The sequence below is a fragment of the Maylandia zebra genome, linkage group LG15, assembly GCF_041146795.1.
Source record: "Maylandia zebra isolate NMK-2024a linkage group LG15, Mzebra_GT3a, whole genome shotgun sequence".
Taxonomy (NCBI): Eukaryota; Metazoa; Chordata; class Actinopteri; order Cichliformes; family Cichlidae; genus Maylandia; species Maylandia zebra.
Genome location: NC_135181.1, coordinates 2,299,490 through 2,321,828, shown reverse-complemented (window position 1 = coordinate 2,321,828; position 22,339 = coordinate 2,299,490). Strand labels below are relative to the sequence as shown.

The following is a 22,339-nucleotide window of genomic DNA, read 5'->3' as shown; positions in this document are numbered from 1 at the left end:
GGGAGGGGGAATCCTCGTGATGCAATAATAAGTCTTAGAAAGAGACAGCAGCTCACTTAGTAAACAAACTCCTGATGAGTTCATGATTCCAGCTGCTAGTTTTAGGACTTAATGGGTAAAACATTATGTTTAGAGTCACACTGCGTGAGAAACCAAAAGGTGGTCCACCCAGGTCCACACCATGCTTGTTCAAGAGCCGCCTGTTCAGTCTTTCCAGTGAGTGCACGTGACTAGCATCCCTACTGATACCAGAGTGAAGAACAGACACAGCAACAGATGCAAGCTAGTTAGCTTTAGCGCCAGCTGACCAGTTCTAATCTCTCACATCACTGTGTCCAGTTTCCAAAGACAGATCCCAAACTAAAGAATCCACAAACACACTATTTATACAATCTGTATATCTAAATTCATCTGTCATTAAAAAACACGATTACATGTAACTTTAACTGCTAAATAACATCATTTACACGTTTTAGTATCTGAGTGAAACAAGCAAAGAAAATTCTTCACATGAACAGGTTTTAAAAGCTGAATATTTATGTTTGTAACATTAGCTTTCTGTCCAGCTTGATGCTAAGCTACGCTAATTACCTCAGCGCTCCAGAGCCACACACACAGACCTCACAGTGTTATTATTGTTTGGATTTAAGATAAAACAAGAGCTCATTTATTTAAATGTAAAACTACGGTTCAGTGGAGTGTACACCGAGTCGCTCTTGACCGGACCCACCAGTGCAGCTGGAAGAAAAATGTCGAAAGCAGAACCTAAAGTAAGTAGTTTAAAAGGATCCTTATACAATAACCAGATCTAATACCAAGGTCAGATCTGATAAAGATGCTATCAAACCTGAGATGACATCGGCAACAATCATAATTATAACAGTAATAAAGATAACACTATCTGACTGCTTCCACCTCTCCTTCCATCACCCAATCCCCCCACCCGCTCTCCCTCTAAGGCCTCCCTGCCTTTTCTTTCTGACAGTGAGCAGGTCCCTGTTGGCGCTCAGTGCTCTTTTATAATACTGTAGGAAAGGAGAGACAACGCGAGGGAGAGACAGACCGAGAGCAGGGGAGAGGGAGAAAGAAAGAGAAAGGGAGACTGCCAGAAACACTATACCATATCAAAGCGGCCCGAGCACAGCCAACACAGCTTTGATAGTGGGCAGAGAGGAGTGTGGGTCACAAAAGCGCAAGGAGAAAGGTTTAGCGAACGGTTTAAAGAGGGGAGCGTGATCTATCGGGATCCCCGCATTCAGGGGAGAGTGGGGTGGATGAAGCTTTGAGGTGGTGAGTGTTCTTCAGTCGGCTGTCCTGCAGTCAAAAAAAAGGGAAAAAAGGAAGAAGAAGCAGGGCTCCCTCTCTGTGTCTGTCTGTCTCTCTCCCCTCTGGCTTTTCCACTTATCTTTAACAAACAGCAGCTCAGGCGCTCAGCCACTGGTCGACAGTTTGTCCCGACAACAAAAAACCATGGCAACAAGCGCTGGAAGAGCCTGTCCGGTTCCAAAGGTTTGCCCTCTTTGGCTTCCCCAGCTCTCCAGCTTTGGCCACAGACTGGAATCAATAACAAAACAGCTCAAAGAGGCTGAGAGAAGTTTGCGATCGAGAAACCGCACCGCCTTGTGTTTAGACGAGAAAGTAAAGCAGTTTAGTAGATCACCCTTATCCCAGAGGAGGAAAGAAATTCCGTTCCGGTTGCGTGAAAAGAAAGTGGAATTTGAAAGATAGTGAAACGGGAAGGACGAGGGGGTGAGGCAGCAGTTTGTCAGTAACCTATGCGGTCCTCTCCGGCCTGCCTTTGCTGACGATACTTCCACGGCTTCTGCTGATGATACAACTCTGCTTACATCCTTCACTCCTCCCTCCCACTCCTACAAGCTGTTTTTAACGCCACACAAGATACCTTATGTCAACTGAAACGTGTTCCGAATGCTGACAAAACAAAATTCAGGCTGTTTACAAACTCGCAAACAGGCCAAAAGAGAAAAAGTGATATGAGCTATCGTTCGAACGGAGTCCCAAAAAGGCTCTTTTTCTCTGCAGGGCATCCTCCGGCACTTACAGGACTGATTTATCCCGTAGATACATTGAACACGGGCTTTATTCGCTGACAGCTTTCCAAGTATATTAATCCCGGTTATCCGAATACTTTCTTAAAGTGACAGAGCGTGGACGACCTAAAAGCTTTTTCCATGTTTGTGTACTCATGGCTTCGTCTATCGATGAAATTCAGGTAAAGTGAACTGACATCAAGTTTTTAATGCACTTTGACTTCTCTTTTTAAACCGATGAGTGAGCCAAGTGCCAATGAGACTACTGATACTGACTCTACAGATGTATAAAGCTTAGAAATAGGTTGTAACTAAGCAAGGTTATTAACGTCAACTAAACGTAAACTACAAACTAAAAGTAGACGTGAAACAATATTTAGATACCTAAATTAAAATTTAAAAAGTAGACAGACCTGTGGTATCAATTTTAAAATCCTACGTCCCTTGTTCTCCGGTTATCACATCCACAAAGTTTTCCAAAAACTTGACCTCTGAGATTCCAGCTCATCCGAGATTTTTAGCTGAGGGGTAAAAAGTATCCTTTTGAAAAAAAAAGAAAACTAACTGAAACAATTTTGTGAACGTGGCGAACAAACTAAAATTCAGTAGAAACAATCTGTTTGATAAAAATGTTACAGCTTCGTGCCTGATAACAGATGTTTTTATTCTGGATATCTGGCAGACTGTGTCACTGCTTTCTGTACCTAAATCTTGCCTCTGACTTACAGCCTGCATACAATAATAATTAAAAAGATTACAACTAACAATGAAACTAATAAAAACTAAAATAAAACATTTCCAAACATTAAAAACGGAACTGAAACAAACCCTGGAAATAGACTGAACTAAAAACAGAAAACTACAACTGCAACTAAGTGTCTAATAAGAAATGCTTCATGCTGCAAGCCTCACCTCCAGATCCTGAACCTGGTGTGTTGGTGAAGCTGGTGAAATTCAGATAACTAGGAAAAGAAAGCGCAGCTATTTTAACACACAAACTCCAGAAAATGCTGGAAGATCCAGGAATCCTATTAAGACGTGCCTTCGATGGTTTTGGAGGTGGTGCTGATTGGGTCGCGCGTGCAGGTTAAAGAGCATCTACTGCTGCACACTGGCATTCAGAGCTGCAGAGCATGTGTGTAAACGTCTGAAGCTGGTGATGCTTTGCCCATCTTAGCACAGTCACAACCTTTGCAGCTTGTTTTGCAGTCACTTAGGCTGAATGGAAAAAAAAAACGAAGCTATTTTGGGAAGTAGGAAAAACTTGTGCAACGGAGTGAGTGGTTTTAAAAGGACAAAAGCTGAATTTGGGTCATGAGGGTTTTTAAAAAAATCTTTTTGCTGACAGAGAAAAAGTTTTTCACTTTCATGCAAACACTAGATTATATTGTTTTATATCCACACACCGTCACCCACTCCGTTACAGACCGCACTCTGTTGCTCATCGGTGCCACCACCCCTTCTTCACCCTATCCACCTGCTGTTTTTTATATAAACATTTGGGAATCCTCTCGATGTAGCAGTTAAGTCTTTTTACAGTCCCGTGATTTGTTTTTGTCGTCTCTCTCAAAACCAAATTAGGCACGAGTGCCTGTATGTGCTCGTCTCCCTCTTCATGGAACAGGCTGTGAAATTATCTGAAGCTCACTTGCTGAGTTTACACGGTTAATGAAGGTTCTTGTGGCAGACACAATAAGGAGCTGCCTTTGCTTTGTTCAGTCAAGATTTAAATAGGTTTGGCAACGAGCCCGCTGGTTTGACGATGAAGTGTTGTCTACTGGAGTGCTTATAAAGTAGTCAGTACTCGGCTAGGATTGCTTTTTTGGGGTGTGTTTTTCTGTCTGAGGCTTTGAGAGAGTGTGTGTGTGTGTGTGTGTGTGTGTGTGTGTGTGTGTGTGTGTGTGTGTGTGTGTGTGTGTGTGTGTGTGTGTGTGCGCGCGCAGATGCTGAGTCTTGCTTGGCCTCTCGTGATGGAGGAGGTTTTTAATCTGCGGGGCTGCCCGCTTTAAACAAAGGTGGAATAACATTTGAACAGAAGTTCGTCTTCGCGTTGACCCTTAAAGACTCCGCAGTGTTTCCACATACTAAATAAAAAAAAAAATAGGCATGACTCCCTGTTTCCACTCACCCTGCTCTGGGTTGTGTTTTCTAATCTGCAGATTCAGAGAGAGGCAGTGAAAAAGAATGAGCATGACCGCGAGTAATAAAGACAGGAGTGGACAAGGAAGAAAGAGAGAGTGGGAGTAAAAGACAGAGGGGAGTTATATCCTAGGGTCATTAGCAGCATCTCAAAGTCACCTCGTCTTTCAGCGTATGCTGTTTGACAGGCCCTGCCAACAGAATTAGGGATGAGGGATGATGCTGCTGTGATTAGATGTGTAACTCAGGGGAAAGGCAGGTCCTGATCCACGGTCACGCGCGCGAGAGAGGGAGGGAATTGTGGGTATAAGCGATGCGATAACCTGCGTTTTGAGATGCGGTCAGTTATTGACTGGATAGCCCCCAGATCCTCTATTTCAACGTACGGCGCTGATGCGAGTCAGCCCGATAAACACCGCAGGCTCCCCCCGATGAGTGAATTGAATTCCCAAATTACCAGGCTTAAGATAACATACCTGGCTAAATTGCCGCTCTTTATAAGTCTCAAATCTCTTTGTAGATATTCATCAAAGGCTGTTTCACTCCTGATGCGGAGAACACAGGAGATGGGAAATAGGAGAACAACACACAATGTGGTTCATATTAAGGCCTCTGATCTTCTATCTCGAGTCCCTCGTTTTCCACTACATTCCTTTAGCCAGGGGTGATGTGTGTGAGGGGGAGGGTGGGGGTGTGTGCTGATGTTCTCTCTGCCAGTGCAAAATATGTGATGAAGGCTCAGTGTTGGTCGGAGATTTTTACAGGAAAGTAAGGGAAACCTTGTGCTTTACCGGGCCTCTTCTTCCTCAGCACAAACTGAATTAGCCCCAGTGCAGCAACTGTAAGTCTTGACTTTCTCTGTATCGCTGCAGGAGGTATCTGAAACCCTCTCTTTTATGCTTTCAGTTCGTGAACCCAAGTCGGAAGTTTCCATCTGTCAAGTGCCAAATGAATGCCAGTGATAGTGGAGTTTGTTGAATAAACTGAGAAGGGTCCATCTGTTTGCTGCCCGACATTAACCCTGAAGACGACCGAGGTACCCACTCAGAGGCAGGCTAACACTTAAGCAGGCTCGAGGGGCTCTGCGGTTGTGCACAGGAACTGCGGAGATGTGGTAACACGATCCGGGAGGAGTGTAGCCGTGACTTTGATGGCTCATCAAATCCCAAACCTCTACACCCGTTTGCACTCTATGACGGGGCTTTGCAGAATCTTATGTGACTTTATCCCTCACCCTAAAAAATGGCTACTCGTGCTGCAATCTAATACTTGCATTCATTTCAGTAAGGACCACTGTAGTCAAAAAGAAGATTATTTTCATCTGCGGTTATATATATTTGGCTGCACGTCTCTGGTATCCAACCCCCCCCCCCCCCCTTTCGAGTGCAAACATGGAAAGCCTGAGAGCAGCAGCGAGACCTCAGCACAGAACAGAGCATCTATGACAGGCATTAAAGGAGGAGCTGGGGTGGATTGCAAAGCGGGTTGAAGAGGGTAGGAACTCTAGGCAGGCAACTTAAACAGATTTGTCAACTGGATGTGTAGAGAGATATAAGGAAAGTCATCAGCTGATCAGCCTGGATTGTGCCTGAGCTGGACTGAAATATGGCCAAAGACCACCATCGAAACAGCTTTGAGCCAACTTGAGTCATTCAGCATATCAGCAGCACTTTAATAATCGCTGCACACCACTCACATTTTGCACCTCGTCATCAAATTGTTAGACTTTTACTTTGTCAGTGACCCGGCATACAGACTGATTGCACCCGACTGACAGAATGGGCTCAGTATTAAGACCTCTGACAGTGTGCTGATGACCTTATGTTCACTATAGCCTCATCCAAAGGGTTCATGTGTCTGTGCAGCTGTGTTCCTTAGCACATCTACAAGAAGCAAATGCATGCGTTATGCATCTCTACATGAAAGCATTCAAATGCTTCACAACTATTCTCTGTTTCAGCCTTGAAAAGTGAGAAAGTTACTTCATTGTGTACACAAAATGCAGATGGAAATGTAATAAAGAAAAAAAGCATACTACTTCTGTAACAGTAGCAGTGATAGTTGCTGTTCGGCTCGTAAGACTGCAACTTTGAATGCTTTGGCAGAAAGGTGAGTCAAAAAGGTAATTTCAGTAATCAGTGCACCTGAGAAAAAGCACTCGGGTGTGTGGTACTACGCTTGTCAGTGCAGGCCATGCTAATAGAATACTTTAAGTGTTGAAAACTGTCCAGATAAAAAACACACCCTTAAACATGCAAAGCAAACCGGTCCAGTTCAATTCTAGTGCAAAGTGTTGGATATTTAGAAATTGGCCTATTATGCTGTCCTTTATCTTCTGTAATACATATACACTCAAATGATGAGGTTAGTATACACAAATAAACTCTGCGCCAAACGCTCAGGCTTCAGTCTGCTCTGAATGCTCTGCTTCAGGCAGCATTTTTCCACCCTTGGCTTGGATAATGTATTAGGTGCTACCAACACGTCCATCTCAGACACAAAGCTCTGGTGTCTACTCAAGCAGAACGAAAATATAATAAGTCCAATTTAACATAACTTCACATTAATATAGTTCTACTGAGCCACAGAGAAATAACAATATAACAAGATAAAGGGTGCTGCTCTCACTTTTTTCAGTAAGCAGTGTCTTTACAAAGTATTTCAGTTTGTAGCGGTCTTCAGTAAAGTGGCAGAACTCCAGATTTCTCGACTAAGAAATCCTGATGGAACTCTACACGGACATTAGACTCCAGCAGATAAAGATCAATCAGGAGGCTTTCTGGGAAATGTAGTAAAAGACTTTGTTGTGAGGGGGGGCACAACAAAAAAAAGCGAATGACAAGTGCACATTAGGAAAATGACAAAATACGTTGGACATCCCAGCCTGATGATTTACAACAGCGTGGGATGGAATTTTCCTCCGAGGCAGGGCGTTCTACGCTTTCACCGAGCAGCCAGGGAATCTCCGGCGTTCACACTCGCACACACGCATGCTCGCATTCCTGCAAGGATCCACGGATGAATACAAATTACAAAAAGGCAAAACCGTGCACATTTGGATGCATTTGCACATACGTGCACTTGTTCTCTCTTCCTCTCCTTCTTCCCCTTTCGCTCTTTTACAGCAGTTTCCTGTGCGCACTGTCTACCTCTCATGGTACATTCAGATCATGAACACCCGGAGTCAGCAAGTCTGGACACAGCTGTTAAATATTCAGCCCAACATTCCCTCTCGCTCTCTCTCACAGTATCTCTCCGTCTTCCACCTTAAAACTCTCCTCTTTTTTGTCCCCACCTCTCTCCCTCCAACGTTACTCTATTTCTAGCTCAATTCTGTAGCTCTCTACGCCGCTACCAACACCGGCACCACTGCTGCCTCTGCTCTCTGCGCTCCACTTTCATTAAGGGGCTCTCCTCTGATAGCCCTTCATATAACACTTAATCATCATAACAATAAGAGCACTCGCTCCCCGACGAATCACCTCGAGGGGCCAGTCCTAAAGATCCTCCGCTAACTGATGTCATTAACTGCCAGGGTACCCGATTGGCTGGAGCAGCACGGGAGAGCCCGCCTTAGGTGTTTGACGGAGGGCTCAGCGGGAGCAGCGAGGGTCGGACAGGCCAAGGACATTCCTCTTATTGGAGAAGAGCTGAGAACAACGCACAGGCGCCCGCTCGTGCGTGCACAGGCGCAAAGGCTGACGCTGGGAAGCAGAAGACAAGGCCTGTTTGGTGTTACAGTCAGGAGAGAGATGAATAAGACTATTGAATAAGGGGGAGGGAGGTTTGAATAACAGTATTTTACATGAATGGATCTTCAGGGAAATGACTGCTCCATCGCTCCCTCCGCTCTCTATTTTCAGCTGCAATTTGACAACAGGGTTGAGCGAGTGTGTGTGTGTGTGTGTGTGTGTGTGTGTGTGTGTGTGTGTGTGTTGGGGGGCATTTTGGCTGATTGAGTCTCTGCCGTTATCACGCTGTGGAAGTGACAGCGTGCCATATTATGCTGTAGTGGGTGTGCGCATAGATGAACAGTGACGGCAGCTTCTTGCAAACGCACAACAAATCTGCACGCACACGCTCGTCCGAACCACAGAGAAATCACAGCTGTTCTCGGTTGCTATGCGGCAGTCTCACCATCGTCTCGGATAACACTCACGCGCGCATGCACATGCAAGTGTGAGACGGGGACAGTAACACCAGGCTTGGCAGGGTCGGAAGGTCACAGGGGTATTGTGACAAAGTCGCTTAGCAACAAACCTACGGCACATATAATTTGCAGTGCGATGGCCTCCCACCAACCCCCCGCCCCCTCCCAGCGTGCCCCTGACCACATCTGAATGTGGTTATAATGAATATGATGACAGGTGATGATTGTTTTGCACCTGGCTCTCCCACTCACTCAGTGTTTGAGGAGAGATGTGTTGAATGTGCCTCACGACAGACCATAATAAATCTTGTGCCACTGTAAGCGCTCCACGGTGAAAACAAAGTGTAAAGTTAGCAGAACACCAGCTTGTTAGTGTGCCACTAAAGAGGAACACAAACATCAGTGGTTTAAGAGTTTTTCTGCTCCTGCTGTTCGAGTTCAAGTGACACCTGTCCCCTCCGTTTGTCTGAAAACGAGCTTTAAGGTACGGTTCCCTTGTTTCGTGACTGAGCGACGTCCCTCGATGACTTGCGTCCCTTGCGGCTTTCCGTACAGCAAATCCCTGCGAGCAGCTACCAAACACTAACACGAGTACAGCAAAGGGAAAGTGACTTTGCCTCCAACTTTAAAAAAAAAGTGTGTTTCATCAGGACTGCAGGTAGCTCAGCCCATCTGTGTGCTGAATTCTTTATAGGTTATCACAGGAACGAGGCTCCTGTCCTCTCTGCCTTGTTCCCTTTGTGCACGGTGACGCTTCAAAACAGAATCGGTGAGCTGCAAAATCTGGGCTGCTTCTGCAGAGGCTCGACTTTTAGCTGGGAATACGCCTAAATAGTACATTCGACAGATTTGTCTCGTTCGTCGAAATGTAAATGACAAACTGCCCCCGGGGTAGCAGCTAGCAAACATGGTGCACTCGTGCAGAGACAGCAGTTTTATAATGTCATCTGTGGCTGAAAAAAGTAACCACTAATGATGTCATCACGATTGCTGTAGGCTTGACAACTAGAAGTTTTGTGCTTTTTTTAAAAACAAAAAGCCATCATTGCAAGCTCAGGGTTAAAAACGCAGACACCAGTGTTTTCCATGCTGCATTATGGGAAGTGTAAATGTAGTGTTTTCGAAGCTTGATCAGTATTTACTACTAAGAGTTACCATGATGTGACTTCTGATGTTCTTCTACTACTTTTTTCTGAAAATCTCTTAATTCTCTGTTGTAACTGATGCACTGTGTTGGGGGTAAATCATTAGTATTTGAATTATTTTATTAACTAAACTCAGCAGCTCCACAGCACCAGGGGTAAGGAGAACCACTCCGGTGTGGCGTCTTCTGAACAGCTAGCTAGCTTTCAGCTCAGCTAACGCTATCATTTCGAGGGAAATTCACAAGCTTGTTGTTGGTTAGGTGCTGGAAGAGAAGCTACCAATGTAATAATTTCTGGTAACACATGAACTCTTGGTTACAAAGTAACAGAATACTGTTTCAGCATTCTTTAGATGTTACTTTTAAATGTAACATCACCTGACCCTGAGGCCTACCCTTTAGGTGGAGGTGTGTAGCTTTTCTAATGTGATGTTGTGTTATGTACGTTCCTTCACTGACTGAGACTGGGCCCAATGCAGCAGAGCCCAAAACTGCAGTTTTAGGGGCGACTTGAGTCTGGTTCCAAAAACGAGACATTTCCAATAAGCTTGGGTTTATAGAAAGAAAGTAAGTGTACTTTACTGACCCCCGTGGGGAAATTCCTCTCTGCATTTAACCCGTTCACACAGTGAAGCAGTGGGCAGCCATTGGGCACCCAGGGAGCAGGTACCTTGCTCAGGGGTACCTCAGGGTAGCTGTTCAGGGGAATCTAACCTCCGACCTTCCGATCATTGGGCCACCACTCTACCTACTGAGCTATCCCTGCCCCTTATAATAGTATAGTATATAGTAGAGCAGGGCGATATGGCCAAAAATATTTATCACGATATATATTTGAAAATTTGCGATAACGATATAACCGACGATATAATTGATGCGAGACAAAATACAACTCCACAACATTACTAGTGCAAAAAGACAACCTTCCATTTATTTTCACTTAAACAAGAAGCTGGTTTTTATGTACATTAAAGCTTTATAAAAATGTAACAGTGCAAATGCAAATTCCTTGCTGAAAGTTTAACCAAAAGGCATTTCCAGTAGAAATGGGCTGACATATCCTGAGCATAACCATGTATAATATCCACTGAAGTTAAAAAGAGGTGCTTTGCAACATTAAACTGCAGTGTGCAGTACGCATTTTTCGGACCATAAGGTGCACGGGATTATAAGGCACATTAAGCGAAACAAAGCAGTCAGATAAATCAAACTTTATTAAACTCATTCTTCTTGCTTCCTCCACTTCTGTACCATTGATTCATTAATGTTGAATTCTCTGGCAGCTGCTCTATTCCCATGTTGTTGCAGTATATTAATGACTAACCTCGTATTGTGGATGGATTATCTCAGTTGTTCTCCTGACTGAAGTTTGGTCCGTTTACAGCATCCTGCCATGCGATTGCATTTGTCTCTAACCATGAAGAACCTTCACGTTAACTTTTATAAGTGGAAAAGTGTTAGTGTTCGTCCTCCAGCTTCACTGTTTATGTTATGCTAACATAGCTGTGTCGCTAGCGATCACGTAGCACATCATTATATACCAGCTAGCCCAACTTCAGTAACCCTACAAACGTCACTGCTGTTTAGTTTCCTGTCTTCATTTATGTTGGAAGTGATAGCAGAGCTGTACGTTTGATTTTTTTCAGAAATCTCTCCGTCAGAACATGCTATATCATGCTTAGGTAACTAGCGAAACTAGCGAGCTAACTTCCGCTAGCTTACTGCTAACTTCTAACTCCGTTAAATGTAATAACTTTTGTTTTCATGGATGCCTGGAAGTTAAACTTTATAGTTACACCTGGTAAAGCAGCAATGCTGATCGTTTTATTAAAGATGAAAGAATTTAGACAGTTTTTAACTCTAAGTGATGCTGCAGTGTTGTTTGACCTGAAGCTTACGGAGTTTAGGACCCAGATTACTCCCAGATTTAAGAGCATCTTAGTCCGACAAATATGACAATAACAACGGCCGCTTGCATGTTCTGCAAAAAAATGTGCTTTGTTGTGTATCTGATGGACAAACACCAAACCAGTTCCACATCACGGAAGTTGCACCATTTTTACAAACCAATTCTGGTTCATCTGTTTCACTCAACAATCGGCCATGTGCGTATGAAAACAAAGGCACTGCGCATGCGCGTTTTACTCCCATTCTATCGCGATATTTCATTTTCCTATCGTTGCCTAACGGTATTACCGTGAATGGTATAATATGGCCCAACCCTAGTATATAGTATAATAGTTCATAAGAGATTTTGATTGACAGATGTGCCGACACAGGGCTCTGTGGCTGATTAGTGTCTGCTTGGCTTCACTACCAATTGTAGTCAATGAATCAGACTTTTGGAATATTTTAATAGAATTAAAATAGGTAATATGGCCTACAGTGTGGTATGGACCATGAGTATATTTCTGCTTTGTTTTCTGTTGAGCAGACTTCTGTTATTATTATTATGAGTCAGTCTAGTCATCATTAATTAGCAGATATACATGTTTGTGTGTCTCCAGGCTTCTTGAAGGACATTTAAAGCTTTTCTTTGCATGTTTCTGCCTTTTGTTCTGTTCTTTGTCAAGATGATCCCACACTGCTCCAATAATGGGGAGGCCAATCCATGCTTTTCTGCACTGACAGTGTTTGGGATCATTGTTATGCTGGAAAATGAAGCCAATGCCAATCAGACATTTTCCAGACGGTGCTGCATGGTGGATCAAAATCTGTCAGTATTGTTCTGCATTCATAAGTCCATCAGTTCTGACAAGATCTCCAACACCACTGGCTGAAATACTGCCACAAAGCATACACAGCCTCCAGCATATTTTACAAATGCTTGTAGACTCTCTCCTGACCTCCCCCAGAAATACTGACAATGATTTGAACCAAAAATGTCAAATTTGGAGTCATCACTACATCCGCCCTGCCACTGATTTTCAGTCCATTTCTTGTGTAATTTGGTATAGCCTAGCCTCCTCTCCCTTCAGTTAGAACGGCTTCATGACAGCCGTCTTTCCACAGAGACCATTTCTGATGAGGCTTCAGTGAACAATAGATGGATCTACCGAAGGCCCGGTGTCAGGTCTTTGCTGGGTTTCTTTTTTCCTATTTCTTAAGGACATGACTTTCAGATGCTGTTTATCTGCTGTAGGCAGTTTTCTTTTTTAGGTCTGCCACTTCTTCTTTTGTCTTTCACTTGTCCGGTTTCCTCACATTTCTAAGGATAAACTGAACACTGTGCTGAGATATGCTAGATTTTCAACTAAAAGCTCTTTGGGAATCACCTTGTTGGTGCAAAAATACTATGATGTGGCTGTCAAACTGTGTTCCCATTGCTAAAGAAATGAGAACAAATGATGTGTTTTTGTGACAGGCTGCTAGTAACAAAGTGCCTAAAGACACAATTTCAAATTGGTTCTTTGCTAAGCTGTCTGTTATGTGTAGATATAACACTGGTTCATCTCTTGAGTAAGGTGCTTTTTTTTAAGCTTGAATGATTGAAAAGCAGACAGCGTCCAAGGAAAAACTTTGAAAGACCTTCAGAAAGCCTGGAGAACTATTGCTCAAGACCACTTTAAAAAACTACCAGAAAGTCTGGCTCCTTGAAAGCAAAATATAAAGAAATGAAAGGTGGCTCGAGACTTTTGTAGTCCTCAGAGGATTAAGAGCATCTGCCATCATTTACAGTTGACCAGCTGATACGTGTATGCTCACTAATGACAGGAGGCTCAGCTACTCACTGCACGCTCCTCTCCAATCTGCATCTATACATCTCTGTGTGTTACCTGCATCTTTTATTCCACCTTTGCCTTCTACCTGCCTTCACTTCAGCTTCGTTCCACAATCGAACAGTCAAATATCAGGATTCATTATCGTATGCAGAATATTCGTTGACAGCCCTGAAATGAAAACCCCACAAAGGATATGCTGCGTTTTAACTAACAGCTCTTCGTTGAGTTAACTGTAGCAATAATTGCCAGTGACATTTTCTTCACTACACACACATTTAACGTGTGAGTCATGCGCGTTATTAAACCAAAAAAACCCCCCCCCCCACAAAAACCAAGGGACCTGCTGAAGACTCAATAATTATATTTCCTATAAAACAGTAGAAATAATGAAGTCCTCTTGTTTGGCATTAGTCAAAACAAAGTGCTGCCTGCACTAAAACCATCACAAAATCAATAATAGAGATTTTTATGAATCGAGTTAAAAGCAGTGGCCTCTCCTTTTTTTTAACCTCACTGCCTTCATTTGGTTAGTGATGTCACACGTCAGCCCCTCTGTCTACTCCGTCTTTCTCCTTTCCGCTGTGTGCAGTGGAACAAAGCAGAGATGGCAGAGAAACTTATCTTTAAAAAGAAACTGCACTGTGTTGTGGAATAATTTGGAAAACTGTCACAGCGAGCGAATCCTATCTCAGAGGGTGCCAGTCACACACACACACACACGCATACACATAGTGTTAAAAGCATGCGTGCACACACACACACACAAACAGGGACTTTGGTGTTTACATCATATGGGAAGGTATTTTTTCCCCTCATCCTGCCAGGGAACAGGCCCACGCACGGACACAGACGCTGACTAAGGCCCTAAGACTCCAGGGGGGGGGGGGAGGCGCGCATGTGTATATAATCAGTTTGGTTGTGTATCTATGTCGAACTGTTACTAGCTGAAGCGGACTTCGCTTGGACAGCGTTCATGATCTGCTTGTGCTGCTATGGTCTTGTGTGTTTGTGTGTATTTTTCTTGCTTGTGTGTGTATATTTGCGCAGTGGTATCAAACAGTCCTGTTCAGTGTTAAGCTGCTGCGCGGTTATGTACAGTACTCTGTTTGTGGTTTGGCCTTAGCAGGGCTGAGCTAATGCTAATCAGTTTATTGGGGAAAATCTGCATATTTTGTGTTTCTCTGTGTGTCTGCACGAGTGTGTCTACTTAAAGCATTCTTGTGTGTGTGTGTGTGTGTGTGTGTGTGTGTGTTTTGCTTCCCGGTTCATAAACTTTTAAGCCACCGTGCGGTGTGATTTCCCCACGGTTTGGGGTTTGAGGTTGGAACGAGAAAAAACTATCAGAGGACAGCAGAAAGACAAAGTGTGTTTGAGCGCACGTCTGCGTGTGTGTATTCAGGTCCGTTAAAAGCTCCCAGTTCTCCGATCCAGATTTAGATGGCTGATGTTCAGAGCGTCAACCACAACACTTGGAGAACACAACAGGCGGCCTGTTCAACCCGAGACACAAATAGAGCAGTCTTCCTCTGTGCTTAAAAACCCCGTAGCTCAAACGGAGAGCTAAAAACAGATATTTCTGTGGCGCACTGAAGAAGGCCAACCGCTAAAAAAGAAAAGAAAATCACTCTTTCTCCGTGACGCTGTGTTTTCTTTTGCTAAAATAAGAACTGGCGAGTACAGTATCCGTGGAGACGACCCAGCACCATCTCTTCTCCCTTTTCATTCACTGCCTGCCTGCAGTCGTCGGCGAATCTCGGGATGAGAATCGACAAAGGTCAGACAGTCGCAGATGGAGGGCAGCAAGGCGATGGAGTTACCCGTCGCGAGACACTGGGGTATCCATTTCAAATAGAAGCCTCTCTCAGGGGGCTGTAACGAGCTCTAACACTGTGTGTGTGTGTGTGTGTGTGTGTGTGTGTGTGTGTGTGTGTGTGTGTGTGTGTGTGTCTATGAACGATGCATACAATACCAAAAAGTATCCATTAGCTGTAAAGTATCTTCACTTTAACAGAAAAAAAAGGGGGAGGAGTAATGTCATTATATAAATCAGATGGCTCCTGAGGTCATTTTTGTCTTCACACATGCTTTTGCATGCCAGCATACACACACACACACACACACACACACACACACACACACACACACACACACACACACACACACACAAGCAGTGTATGGCTGCATCCATTTATGACATCACTGTAACTAGCCAGAGAGAGGAGAGTCAGAGAGAGCCAAGCTGACGTCATCCCATTCACTCAATGTCAATTACGTAATCACGGGGTCCGACGCCTGCAGGACAGGCACGCCGTGCACGGGTTTTTGGGTTTTGTTTTGTTTTTTTGTGATTGCATGAAGGGCACATAATTGCAATCTCATGTGCGAGAGGAAACATAAAGTGAGGCATGCTGATGACATCATCAGCGGGAGGCAGCTTGGCGTGAGCGTGGTGGCTGTGACATATCGAGAGTGTTGGGGTAGAAGAGAAGGAGACAGAGTGCCGCAAACAGACCGGCTGGAGGAGTTATGCAACGCAAATCCAACTCAGACTAAAAAAGGTCCTTTTTTGCCTTTTCCCTGTGTGTGTGTGTGTGTGTGTGTGTGTCCTAGATGACTTTTATGTAGCACTTTGACTTGAGGCAAAGAGTGCATTAAAAACGCACAGGCACTCAAGCGTACCACTGAAATCTGCACACACGCGCGCACTCGCTCGCCCCCCCACTTATAAACAAAGCTTCCTAAGGACAGGAAATCCTTCCACCCACGTTCCTGTGTTGCTTGGCAACCAGAGCAGCGTCACCGTGTGCATGCCTCTGCCGCTGAAAACGCACAAACAAGCAGACAGACACACACACATTAAACTGCAACTCCTTAAACGCCGCTCCTTTAAAAGCACCGAAAAAGAAAATCGCCAGATCGCAGAGCCAAAGCCGAGCAGACTGATACTCGCCACAGCTGCCCTCCGATTCGTCAGCTATGGATCTACACCAAACATGACATCACCCCTTGTAAACATAAAACACTTTTTCCCCCTATTTATGAGCTCTATTTTTACACCCGCTGACGTCTTTCTATGCACGATGCTGCGCGTGCGCGTTTGTGTGTGTGTGTCAGTGAGCATTTATGTGCGTGCACTATCTAAGGATGCGACCGCCAATAGCTCAGCAGGACTTAAGGAGAGAGGGGCTAATTGAGCAGAGGTGCCCAGCACTGTGGACAATGAGTCCATTTCAAATCAGCAGGAGGCCTATTGAAGACAATTATAACCTGGGGGATACAGAGGAGCATTATTCTTCTAAGCCATCTCGGCTACTTTGGCCGGCTGCGTTTCCACTGCAATTTACAGCCCGTCTTTTAACTCTCCGGTTGCATTAACATATGAACCTGTGCATGAAAGGCAAAGTTCATCAGCCCTAATCAATCACAGCGGGCTCAGTCATTAACTAATAAATAATTCCTGAAATACAACGATTACCGCAAACACACAGAAGGAGCGGCTTTCTTCTTCACTGCAATCAATAAAGCACCGCCACAAGTTCAAGTTTACAAGTTGTTTCTTGTAAATAAATAAAAACTCACGGTATATCTAAAAGTCACATATTTAATTTGTTGTCATGCATATTTGCCAACTGACGATGCTTTATTCAGGAGAGAATCAAAAGACACTTCCCATCACAGTTGGTGCATTTACCAGTGAGGCGACGGCGTTAAAGATGCTTTTGCTTAATGGCTCGTGCTAAAAATTTTCCCGGCTTGCTATCAGTGTTTTCAGAGTCAGGAGTTCCTGACTGAGTTTTAAAAGATCTGAAGTCAGCTGGGACAACACTGAATCTCGGGGCACTGTTGGGTGCTTAAAAATCGCTATTAAGAAGTTCAATTATTTTTGGAGCTGCTTTGCAGTTGTTAAGTAAAAAAATACGGCGAGTGGGAGTATTTTAGCGTCTCGTGGTGGACTACGGATTACAAGCATAGACTGTATAACTGACCCACTGGTTAGCAGACCTGAGCATTTCTGAAACCAGATACCACATATAACAACAACAGGTAGATCTGATTGTGACACTCACTGGATAATTGAGTGTCAGTCACACAGAACAGCTCATCCTGCTTTGTCCAGCTTTTGACTCGGGGAAAATAATTCACAAAATTTGAATGTTTTATTCAGTAAGATTTAAATAAACCATAAGCCATAAACGTGTTGAGAAAAAAACATTGACAAGGTGACAGAGAACGGGAGCTGAAGGCTGTTTTCTCATAGACTGTTTTGTACTTTAATAACTATGTCCATCTTTTATATACAGTCTGTGATTCCAACATTAATGAAACAAAAGCTCTTTTTTCATCTCTGAGTGGAAATAAGTAGGAGAAAAATAATCTCAGTTCATAAACTAGCATGTTAGTTAACAGTCCTGACATTATGGCAAAATATGCAGAGATATCAAATGAAGCTAGCATGCTATTCAGCTAGCCCTGGCCTGTGCTGTTTTGTAATACCACACTTTACTTCAGCGCCTACCTGTAGCGTACAATCAAGAGGGGCTTATGTTGCCTCAGAGAATTTAGCAGTGTAGAGGTGGAAATATAAAACTTGTATAACTCTACACAAGGGGTGGCTGTAGCTTCTCCTGTAGCTGTCGCCAATCTCAGGGTCAGCTTTGCTATTTTTGCTGCTAGGTTAGCAAGGTCCATAAAATGCTAATTTTCTCAAAACTGGAGCACTCACTTCTTGGAATTTCTGTTGGTTAAAATGACTCTAACTCATACCGTCAGATAATTGTCTGAATTATTATTGTCTGAATTCACTTCAAAGTTCCAGTGTGGTGACTCATATTAGCTCAAGTGGCGCTTACCCAACAGCTACCGGCAACGCTTGCTTGTCGTGGCAACCATCCACCGCGCATTGCAGCCATGCTTATAATACTTAATCACTTTAAGCATTAATAACACTTCAAAAGGCTCCGCCTCTGTACAGTAGTTATGAAGAGGAAATTAAATTAAAGACCAAAAACATATTCTACCCAGGCTCTGAACGTGCTTTTTAACGTTGTTAAGTTCGGCATTTTAACACTGGCGTCTATGGGGAATGCCCCAAGTGGACATTTAGAGGAACTGCAGTGTTTGCCCCTGTGTTGAGTTCATTTCTAAATGTTGCCACCAGCCAAATGCTCCACTGAGGGCAGAGTGGACTAAACAGTAAAACATAATTCTCTCTTGTATACAGATATATTTAGTTTGAAACAAAAATATTTCAATATAGTATCCAGTTACTACAAACCAGATCACGGACCACAGATGTCCACTTTAAGTGGAAATTTCTTAATAAAAAAGTACTCCATTACACAAAGTAGTGATTATATTTGCACCTGTGTCTATGCATCAATGTATTTTGGAAGAAAGTTTTGCTACATGGTAAAATTCAAGGGTTTACAATGAGGATATTGGCTAACAATAAATATAAATAGTGTAACCATATTTAGTTTGACCAGGCAGGAATCAAACTCTTTACAATGGAAGTAGCAGTGCGATCGTCGTCTGTGCACTGCCTTGCTCTGAGCCCAGATATGGGCCATATCTTCACACAGCACAACAGCTGATTTAACTATAATCTGGTACTTTTTTTCTCCATTGTTTTTTTCCGCCAGTTTACCTTCGTGCTGTGTCCTCTTTTCACCTATAAAACTTAAGAAGTCAGGACATTTTTTTTCTCACTTTTGCTGATAAGGTGCACTTCTGTAGTGTTTACCTTTCAGAACTAAATGTGCTGTAGCCTCTGCTGTATACTTTGTTCTGACGGTGCATTTCAGACACACACGTGGCTCAAAGCCACAGCTGACCAGAGCGCTTACTGCGTAGCTCTGAGCCTGACCAGTGCAACGAGAAATATTAAAACTGCCATTTTTTTGAGTGTTTATGTTGAATAAATCACGAGATGACATCCAATAAAAACTGTATTCAAACTGCATACTACTCAATTCATTCACACATGAATTATAGATCCATTATGGGCTGTTTTAGCTGTGCTGAGGGAATCAGACAAACAACAGTTGTGCTGAGAGCACTAACCCACTGATCCATCCATACCAATTATCTGTGTCTAGGGTGGAGTCTGAATTCAATATTCAATTTACACAGTTCAATCTCCCATCAGAGCTTCCAGCTGGAAAAACTAAAGGCGTCAAAACGGCCATAACGGACAAAAGCGGCATAAGCCTCGTCTGAGAGCTTCAACTGTCTCCAAAGTGAAAAAGAAGCGGGCTAACTGAACGTCGCACCACAGGGGTGTCCATTGAGAGACAGTGAGAGGTGGAGGGGCGAGAACTCCATTGAGCTCAGCCATGGGGGGTCAATATGTGAATGAACGTTTGCCATGGAGGTGAATTATGAATGAGCAGCTCTCGCAGCACTCCTGGAGAGAGCATGTCAGCCCCCCTGTCTCCTTCACTCCATCCTCTCTTGCTTTCTTTCCATTTCTCCTCCTCCTCCTCCCCCTGCTGCTGTCCTAAAATCTCCATCATCCTCTCCTCTCCCCTCCGTCTCTGTCTCATTTCTCGCTACTGGATTAATCTTCTCATCTGCCTCATTCTTGGTCAACTGATCTCCTCCCCTCCCCAAACCTCCTCCACCTCCTGTCTCCAGACCGGGTTGAGAGGGGGGGGGGGGGTGACGGAGGTAGAGACACACGCCGTCTGTCTGAGAGAGACGACAAAACCCTCGTCCTACTGAATTTGCGCAAATTCAGTAGGACGCACACACGCACCCGTGCACACACACAGTGGCACATAAGATAATGCAAAGGCAAACATTCCTGCATGTGAAAAAGCAGATGCATGCATTAAGTGTAAGGCTTTCAGACACACACACACTTCTCCCAGCTGTTCTCCTGGCCACAGAGCTTGTGTGTGTGTGTGTGTGTGTGTGTGTGTGTGTGTGTGTGTGTGTGTGTGTATTCGCGTGTGTGTAATCCAATGTGCTGCTGCTCAGCCTGTGCCATGCTCTCTCCTCTGTTGCTGTGCGTCTGATCAGATCTGCCTCCGTCAACCTGTTTGCCGTCTATGGCTCACAGACACACACACACTTTTTCTCTCCCTCTCTATTTCACACACAGACACACACACACGTTTCAGAAGCTGTTACTACTTATCAAGCCTCCTTCAAGCTTGGGAAAAACAACATTCATTCAGCCTTGGTTTCGTCGCCGCCAAGTGATGTGTTACCTGCTGCACTCCAAACACCTGAGCGCGCACACACACACACACACACACACACACACACACACACACAGTGAAAGAAAGGGGAAAACGGACTTAAAGAGAGTGTTTTGCCCCTATTTTTCTCTCCTTCAGCCTAAAGTAGCCTACCAGGAAAAAGAAAAAGTGCGTTTGTGTTGGAATGAGATCACACTGTTCCCTTAAAAAGTATCCACTCCTTTTGATCCCTTCACTCCAGTTTACAGCGGTCACTTCAGCTCACTTTGGCCCCTTTTTTAGCTTGTGGAAAACAACCTTCATAACTCTCTCTTTCTCTCTCTCTCTCTCTCACACACACACACACCTGTATACTTACATACTTACAGTGACACACACACACACATGCACACGCACCTCCACAGCACTTCCCTTTAAGTGCAGAGCCGTGCAGCACATGTCATCATCACACACACACTCACACACACCTCTGCCAGACCTGCATTAATGCCACAAAAAGCCCAGTAAAGTCACCTTAGGATCCTTCTGTGTTCCAGACGAGCCCCTTCTTCACACTCTTCCTCTCCTCTTTTAGACTTCTCTCTCCTCCTCTCCTCCTTTCCTTCCGTCCTTCCTACCGTGCTATCCGTCAGTCCTTCTTCTCCCTCTCTCCCTCTTTCACTCTTCGTTTCGGTACTCGGTCAGTTCCCAGCGTTTTTCCCGAGCCCCTCCATATCCGCCCAGCCAGTCGTTTCTAACCGCCGAGCAAGCGTACCTACACACACACACACGCACACACACAAGCCGCTTCTGCGTTCCTATGGTCTCTCTCGCTCTCTCCCTCTGTTTATTCCTCTCTGAGCTCGCGCTCTCCCTCTCTCTCTACTGTCGGAGAAGAGCTCGGTGAGCGTGTGTATGCGCAAGTTTGTGTACGTGTGCGCGCGCGTGGATGTGTGTGTTCCTGTGCTGTGCCTGCTTTGCCCCGCCAGCAGCAGCAAGCAGCAGAGGACTTCCCCCGGTGCCCGCCCTGGGTCCTAGAGAGAGCTCTGTTCCCTGAAAGAATGCCATTGTGTACGGAAGACATGTCCAAAGATCGTCTATAATCTTAACAAGACGATTCATTCACCAGTTTTTTACCACACACACACACACACACACACACACACACACACACACACACACACACATATATGTAGCAAAAAAATGCAGTAAAAAAAGGTAATATGATAATATTAAAGTATAATGATTATCATATTACCTTTGATTTAATAATAAATCTTCTAAATCTTCAGTAAGATGCATTTTGAACACACAAACATTACTAAATTAAGGAACTAATATATCTATCTATATAGATATAGATTTATAGATATATATCCTTGTGACATAGATACAAATAATTAAGTATTAGAACATAAGAAGGCTATTCAACAAAAGGTTCGTTTAGCCATTATGACATCCAAAGCTAAAATGTGGGATTTTATTTATTTATTTATTTATTTATTTATCTTTAAGCCAGTAAGTTGTTTTGATTCTGTACCCAAGTGGTCGCTATGGCAACAGCAGGGCAGAGAGGCAGATGCAGGGAGTCATGCAAGGGAGTAGAAGCTGTTATAGATGGCGGATGGAGGGGCATTCTGTCCTTTTGCACATCAACTAGACTGAGCTCCGTTGGACGCATTTGCCCGGGTCATAAATCACATTTTCATTTGCTCATGTCAAGTAGCCTTAACACCGCTTCCTTTACCTTCTCTGTCTCTCTCTCACGCACACAGGCACACGCACACACGGGGTTCACTCGGGTCTACTTAGAAAAACTTGACTGCGTCGCCGTGTGAGGCAGAAGTACAGCACCTTTATTAAAATATGGCGTACGCCTTTCTTTCCTAACAGAGTGAGTCATCTTCTTGAACTCGTTTAATCTCCCGTGCAGCTACCGTCTTCCTCAT

The 22,339-nt window shown here is 44.1% G+C and overlaps 1 protein-coding gene across 1 annotated transcript in view; it reads right to left on the bottom strand.

Moving 5' to 3' along the window:
• Positions 1-21,352, bottom strand: part of ches1 (checkpoint suppressor 1) — a 62,897-nt gene extending 41,545 nt beyond the window's left edge. The window contains exon 1 of the mRNA XM_004542246.4: positions 20,925-21,352. The gene's annotated coding sequence lies outside the window, so the exon portion shown is untranslated. The remainder of the gene's footprint in view (positions 1-20,924) is intronic.
• Positions 21,353-22,339: the final 987 nt, after the last annotated feature.